This window comes from Phaseolus vulgaris, chromosome 10, assembly GCF_051622355.1.
Source record: "Phaseolus vulgaris cultivar YP4 chromosome 10, ASM5162235v1, whole genome shotgun sequence".
Lineage (NCBI taxonomy): Eukaryota > Viridiplantae > Streptophyta > Magnoliopsida > Fabales > Fabaceae > Phaseolus > Phaseolus vulgaris.
Window position 1 is genome coordinate 35,077,883 of NC_143507.1, and position 6,629 is coordinate 35,084,511.

The 6,629-nt window shown below is 31.3% G+C and overlaps 1 pseudogene; it reads right to left on the reverse strand.

Annotated features, from left to right (window-relative positions):
* Positions 1–4,055: 4,055 nt before the first annotated feature.
* On the reverse strand, positions 4,056–4,834 carry LOC150024753 (uncharacterized; annotated as a pseudogene).
* Between the last annotated feature and the right edge of the window lie 1,795 nt (positions 4,835–6,629).

Sequence of the window (6,629 nt, forward strand, 5' to 3'; positions counted from 1 at the left end):
ATATCAGAGAGAAGCGCAGCAGAGCTCTTCATTCGATGAGCTCTAATACCATATTACAGTTAATGAAGATGAATATTCTTTGTCTGATGTGGTGCATCAAATGGAGCGCACGTAATCGCAATGGAGAAAGGGAGGTTATGATGAACTGTAATTGCAAATGAAAAAGAGACAATGACTTAAGCATAAAAGAGAGAAAAGCAGAGAAAAGAAAATACAAAATAAAAATTCTTATTTAGTTGTGTATTAGAGAGTAAAATACATGGTGTATATATAAGAAAAAACCTAAGAACTAGCTGAAACAGAAAAGAAAAGTTGGGCCAAACAAACAAAGCCCAATAACTTAAAACAGAAAAACTAAATATGTTAACAATCTAATTTATTTCAGTTAGTCAATACTATTTAAATTAATGTTAGTCTAATCGAAAATGATATAATATTTTTAATATTGATTTAAGTTAGTTAGTCGATTTTAATTTTAATATTGCCGTTTGTGTGTCTCATTCACTTAAAATAGAGATCATAGATAATTTTTAGTTCAAAGATTTAATTTTAAACATAAAAAATATGGTTATTAGTGTGAGTATAATTTGTATCAATGAAAGTTCAAGATTTTTGTCACTTTTTTTTATAAATGTCCTCACATTCAACTTTCATTATCACATTTTTTCTCTACATAAGATGGAATCTCTTCTCCCACAAAGTCTCCCTCCCACCAAAAGTTGCTTTTGATCTCGAGTCTAACCTTCTCCTCTAACAAGAAAGCTACACATAAACGTGTTATGTTGCAACGTGCAATAGTTTGCTAGTACAATTATATTATATTAATTATAAAGTATAAAAGAATTTAAATTGTATATCGAACATTTAATACAACTTATAAACTAAATCAAATGTAATTCCTTAAAATGTGCATTGATTTCTTCACTTCCACACAATCTTGTAAAATACCAAAGATTTTCCACCTTTCTAGCCCCTTTTTGTACAAGACTTGTCATGTAAAATTAATTTGTAGATCGTCATGCATAATTACATGAGTTTAACCACTTATGTTAATTTTGATATATCCTATGAACCTTCATGCATATAAGATATGGTGGCCCGTGGATTGAAAATCATGTTTGTAGAATGGGCACTTTATCTTCCAAGTGGATATTAATGTTTCTTATAATTAAATTATTTGTGGTTGACACTCTTTACATAAACACTCTTTATCCTTGAATCATTGGTTGATATTTGAACCTCCCATAATCTCTACATCATCGCACTCTATTGACTCCTTTTTGTTCAAATATTGTTGTCTTTGTTGTGTATGTTTACTAACCATATCTATGTGTCTTCCTCTCCTTCTAGCAGCTCACATTTACCATCAATACATCTCAATTGTCTCTTGCACTTATTTCTCATTCAAACCAAAATCTCCACCACTTAAATTTCCATCTCCATTATTCATTGTCCCATTGTGCCCATTAATGTCATCTAATGTTCTATAATTTGAAACTCCCTAGGAAACCTACATGTATAACTCTCATTTCCCTTGTATGTATTGACCCAAAACCTTGTCTTATTTTCATTTCCTACTTTCCATTCCCTCATTTGGTGAAACCATTTTCTATTTGACTACCCCATACCTTTCTTATATTTTTCCACCTCATCAATGATCCTTTAATATCTTCATCTACTTCTAAATTCTTTTGTTCTTGGATTCTAAAATATCCCTCCATAAACCATGTTGTTGGTGGAATAAGTCCCACTTCCATTTGGCAAAAGAGCGTGGTTGAAAATTCATACTTGTTTGATTCCTAATCCTCCATGATCTCTAGGTTGACATTTCTTTTGCCAACTCACCTAATGTATTTTCTCTGCCTCTCCTCCTTCACCTAAAGAAAATTACTTTGAAGCTAATTGTTCTTTCTGCAACCTATTTTGAAATATTAAAAATATAAGATAGAGACAATGACTAGATGACTAACTTTATAACGCATACTTGTTTTTGCAAACAATGTAGTCTTATATTTCCACCTTTAATTTCCTTTTCACTTTTTCAATCATTAACCCCTTTGTGCTCACAATTCCCAAAATTTCCCTTATTGGTATTCATAGATAAAAATATGGCAATATAATACTTTAAATCTAACACCCCACTAAGTATGTCACACTCCTATACTCAAAACACTCAATATAGCTCTTAGAAAAAAATTTACTTTCAATCTTGAAACTAACTAAAAACATCTCATAATACATTTGATGCCCAAGATGTTAGCCAATGTAGCTTCCCCAAGAAATTTGTGTATCATTTACATCACATTTATAGTTTGAAAACATATTTTTGTACATTGCTTCCCCCATTAATAAACTTCCCACAATGATAAACAAGAATGGTGGTAGTGAATCACCTTGACGATTTCCCATGTCAAACTCTTTTTTGGAGCTTCCATTAACCAAAACGGGCACACGACTAGAAACAAGACATATCTTAGCCATTTCTCTTGAAACCCTAACATCCTAATAATGTAAAGTAGGAAATTTCAACTTAAAACTAGGAATTTCCTTCTTTTCCTCTTGGCTTCATCAATAATCTCCCTTACAATCATGGAGTTATCTCTACAAAAGATGTTTTATCCTTGTCAATGGCTTTTATAAGTTCCTTTTTAGGTATCTCCAAAAAAATATGTTTAAAACATGCTTTCCAATTATTTCGAGTTGTTTGAATCAACTATATTATTGGTGGAAGGTGACATGTCCACCATAGTTCCCTAAAGTGTTTTTTAGTTTCTTGTAGAAGCAATTGCTACTTTAAATAATATACATTATTTTATTCCTTTACCTAAAAAAAAATCAACACGAATGAAGAAGAAGAAAAAAGGAAATCAAAGCATAAAAGATGATGCAAGGAAACATGAAATCAAACCCAGAAATCACAAACATATCTAAACCAAAAAATCACAAATGGATCAAAATCAATGAACCATAAACAAATCAAAATCATAAAAGCTACCAAACTAGGACTACTAACCCTTGATGGCAATTTCCACCAATGTGACTATCTCCATCTTTAACACCCTATAAATGCAATAATCTCCACATTGGGATATCCCAAAGTGAAATGATCTCTACCTTGAACACTCTAATAACATGACGATCACCACATTGAATGCCTTAGAAATGTGACAATGTCCACCTTGAATTCCTTAAAGACATGAAAATCTTCATTTCATATTCTACTCTCTCAAGTTAGGTGTTTCTACTCATTTGTAATTAGATTTGGAAAATATTGAATGAAGCTTCTGCATTTCAAAATTCATTCTCTCAAAATCCCAATCTTTTATTTGCTAGAGTTCCAAGAGAACCTAGACTTAGAGCACCTCAAGGAGTTGGTCAAAGCTCTCATTGAAAACCTAGAGCACATCCATAAATCCTTCACCTCTTCATTAATTCATTCGGTGCAACTTTCTCCTCACATCTTCTGTTGCAAATCCATACATCATACTCACAGTTTTGGTTAGAGTTCATGCAAGATTCAACTTACATCATGTGGTATTAAGAGAAAACAAGATCCCGACTTACACACTCCTTTCTAACTAAGTTTGCTTCAGTAATTTTTTTAAAATAATTCTCATGTTGTTTGTGTTATCTCATTCATTCTTCATCATTTCCATCGTTTGTTTTCCCATTTTAATTGTTTAAACATCAATTCTACCAATTAAAATAACTTGTACCATTTTTTGTTTCTTCTCTTACTTATTCACAATTTTTCCTCCAATTTCATTGTTTAATCTTAAGTTTCCTTGGATGTTTGTGTTTTTCCACCGTTTAGTTTTCAATATACAAAGATTAATAAGATTGTTTCATGTTTTGTTCGATCCAAACATTGTCAAACATTTCCTTAAGCAATTTATACATCATAGTAACAGTTTTGGTTGGAGTTCATGCAAGATTCAACATGCATAAGGTATATTAACCTTTGCAAGACACCTCCCCACTTTAAGATATTTTAAATACAGTTATTTTTTCGTTCATCATAAGGAGTTTTATCACCATCTTTATAAGGAATTATATTAAGAATATGACAACCAAAATATAAATTTCCACCCCACACTTTTATCCTCTAGCCTATTATTGTTATAAGAAAAAGAAGGCCTTTGAGTAAACTTATTTTTTATTAAAAATGTTCCTTTTGAAGGATTTTGGATTTGGCTTATAAGATTTCTTAGACTTATTGGAGTTCTCAACAAGATAGGCTTTGAAAATAGATTGAGAATTTTGAATAAACTTTTGAAAAAAGCGATGTATCTCCTCAATGTAAAGACACACACAAATCGTTAAAAGAGAAACTTTCAGGCTTATGTTTCAAAATTTGAGCACAATCAGACCATGAAGTAGGCAACTTTGAAGTCATAAAATCCACAAGGATGATGTTAAGTGAAACAATTCCTTTAAATTTCATGTCATAAACAATATTTTCATATTCATGAATATGATAAAAAAATATATTAATTATCATTCATTTGAAACTCAACCATTTTTTGAATCTCAACCATTTTTTCACAAGAATATCTATAAAAACTCTTTTTCTTTTCCAGCATATCCATATTTCAGTTCAAGTGTTTCCCATAACTCAACAATCGTTTTACTATGACAAAATATATTAAAAATGTTACCAAATAAAACACTTAAAACATGTCTATACCATATATTTTTATCAAAAACATTATGTTTAAAAGCAAAAGATGTTAAACCATCACATAATATAATAAAAGAATCATTAGCTTTAAAGATAATAGAAAAATAACCCTATTTCAATTAACCAAAATTTCATTTGTTGTTGCCAATAGAAAAAATTTCACCCATAACATTTTCAGACTTACTTTATGACTTAAACATATCATAAAAGACATGATAAAATATTATCTCTAATTTTTACAATAAAAGTAATAATGAAGACTTTTCTCTTTAAGAATGTTAGAAAAAAAGACAAAGACAAAGAATAAAAGAAATTGATCATGTCAAACTATTCTTATAACAAACAACAATACATGATAAACGTTATTAATGAAGAAGGAAATAAAAAAAGCTTAGGTTGAGGCACATAGAACATTATTCTTAGATAGAAAATGATCCCACTACACAGGACAAGACACAATAATATGTTCTCCTCTCGCAAAATACAACAACTCGTTAGATCGATCGAGTGTAATGAATGATCTCTGAATCTTGTGAACACCATGTTATTTTAAAGAAAACAATACAAAATAAAAGACTATATTTTTTTTATAAGAGTTGTTTTGTTTATTGTTGTATTTTCTTACTTTGAATATGTTGTATTTTTAGATAAGAATGAGTAACTAGTAATAAATCTAGTTTTAGTTAAAAAAACATAATAAATGGATTAACACAAAAGTAACATTTAGAAACGTTCACCCAAAATAAAATGCTTACCCAAAAAAGTAACAATAACAATAGGATTGAAATTATACTAATATTTCCAACACTCCCCTAAAAATTGAATTGAAAACTTGGATTGAAAAAAATAAAGCCCGAGTCACATTCAATAGATGTTTATGTTTTTTTCTCAACCATTGATTTTTGTTGAGATCTCTAAACACAACAAAATTGATGTAGAATGCCTTGTTATGCTAGAAAACTAGTAAGAGCAAGCTCTTTTGTATGTCAAACCTGAAACACTTAACCTGGTCCTAGACTGAGTTTTAACCATTTTGAAAAAAAATGTTTTATAAAATTAACAACTTCAAATTTGCGTGTGAGAAAAAAATTCCAAGTAAAATGACTACAATTATCCACCAAAGTTAGGAAAAAATGTTTCTCATCATAAGTAGGCTTATCCAATAGGGTCCCCAAGTGTCATAATGTAATATATTAAATAATGATTGAGACACCTTGATGGCATTTCATGTGTTCTTCTTGAATCAAAGTAGTAAAAGTGATGCGGAAGCAATGGGTGAGTGAAACAAAGCCCTCCTAGGAGTTGTGATGGCTTTGAAGGTGCATGATGAGTATGGGTTAGAGAGGTTCGGCCAGCTCTATGAAGAAAGGTGAAGGGAGTGAAGTTTATAGCCTAGATTTCTAAGAGAAGTAAAGCTAGTGCACAAAATGGGCAGCATAACAATACTCAATTAAACTTGTCAAATACAATGGGATAGCCTTCCTATTTATAGGCTATTTGTGGACGTAACTTGTAAGCTAAATTACAAGAAAAGAAAACCAAAAATTAAATCTAAATGCTAAGCCATGTGCCAATCCATGACCGGCCACACTAACCTAGTTTCTAGAATGTTTCCTTCACAAAGTGCTTTCTACACTATCCTATCTACTAAGTACCCCTAATGGGCCTTTATGCAACAAAGCCTTCTTTTCCTAAAACCGTAGCTTGGCTCATGTGTGTGTGAAGCTAGACGGTCTAGGACTCTTCATAGATGCTCCTTATGTAGCCATGGCTAGACGCTCCCTTGTGAAGCTAGACGCTCCATTTGGAAGACTAGACTCCTTTGGGAGGCTAGACGCTCCTTTGTGAAGCTAGTCTTAGTCTTTTGGCTTTCATAGTGTGGTGAGCTTGGGCCCTCTTCCATCATCCCCTCCCTCTTGAAAAGGATTTGTCCTCAAATCCAATGCTT